The following is a 1535-nucleotide window of genomic DNA, read 5'->3' on the forward strand; positions in this document are numbered from 1 at the left end:
TGCTCCTAAATGGCTGTGTGGCCTCAGGGAGTAACTTCTCCCGGCTTTGTTTTATTCATTTGCTGAAGGAGGGGCTGCTCAGCGATGGGTGTCCTGAGCACAAGTCCACATGGCTGATCCTGTTACAAAGAATCTCAATAGACTGTCTTCACTAAAGACAGAAGTCTAATTTATATGAGCTCAGGCTCTCCCACCTTCTCTGGAAAATAGTGTAGGTTCTCCCCATCTTTATTCATTCTTGTGATTTTTTTTTAGAGGGGAAGTAGAACTTCACACACCATGTCTGACTGTGCTGAAACTCTCCAAATCAATCAGATGAAGGGCCTCTGTCCACTTCTCGTGAGGTCTGTGCTCTTCGCCCAGATACGTGATGGTCCCATCCCTGTGTCTGGACACGGAGACCAGTCAGGCACCTGGTGTCCATGCCTGCAGACAGAAATAAACAAGAAGCCCGAATGGTGAGGCCTGTGGTCCCTGTGGGTCCAGTTAACTCACCCACACTCTCCCCTTCCTCTTATTTCACAGGTAACACGGCAGCTTCTTGGCTGGATGATGCATGCAGAGCGCTCTGGTTACAGGCTCAGGGTGTCAGCTTCGGTCCCTCCCTCCTGTTCCGTGCAGGGAGGCGTTCTGTTCTCCCCATATGGTGCAGAGCGGGGCATCACGCACTTGGCCCTAGAAGGTATGGAAACTCTGCTTCCGTGGTTGCCCCAGGGTCACCAACTCGACACTTCTCTGGGTGACGAGACCATGGGTAGTGTCTAGGGAGCTGGGAGGTGTGGTTTGGGGTCTGCTTGACTCTTGAGATCCTCAGCCTGCTCCTGTTTCCACTCTGTTTCTTTGGAGTGATGGCTTTGCTGCTTGCTCTCAACGTCTGGGAAGCCATGGCACCGAGTCCAGAGCTTTGGCAGAGAGCTGGCCTGAGTCTCTTGCAGCAGCAGGATGGGCCCCAGGAGGTAGAGGTGAATCATGGGACCCAGGAGGGGAAACTGTACTTGCTAATTTTAAAATCCCTGCTTGATACATTGGTGACGCTGTTTTATTATTTTCCTGGGAAAATGCACCAAATAGAGGAAATGGCAGTGACACAGAAAAATATTTCCGAGCTTAGAGTGTCATTATTAATCCCATGATTTCCAGATGGAATTCATTCACTTGGAGAAGCAGAGACTACTTGGCAGAAAGGACCACATGCAAAATCCTTGCAGCAGCCTGAGATCAATGTCTACTCAAACAAAGGATGCATGAGGAAGCTGGGTTTCATGGCTGCTTTTAGTCATCGAGGCCCTGAGGACCAATAAGTGATCAAACTTGGCCATTTAGAGAATTTTTTCTCCACAAGGTAAATAGATGTCCAAGTACAACTGCTCACATGTAACGAGGAGAAGTCAGAATTCTATTCTCCTATTTTATGTTTTTTAAAGTGGTGATTCTTTCACCTGATGGAAAACACTAAACACAGATTAACACTACCGACAAAGGGCTGCCTGTCAAGTGAGACTCAGCTTTGGGGCCAGCAAGACTGAATCGAGGGC

Source organism: Bos indicus x Bos taurus, chromosome 16 (assembly GCF_003369695.1).
Source record: "Bos indicus x Bos taurus breed Angus x Brahman F1 hybrid chromosome 16, Bos_hybrid_MaternalHap_v2.0, whole genome shotgun sequence".
Classification (NCBI taxonomy): Eukaryota; Metazoa; Chordata; class Mammalia; order Artiodactyla; family Bovidae; genus Bos; species Bos indicus x Bos taurus.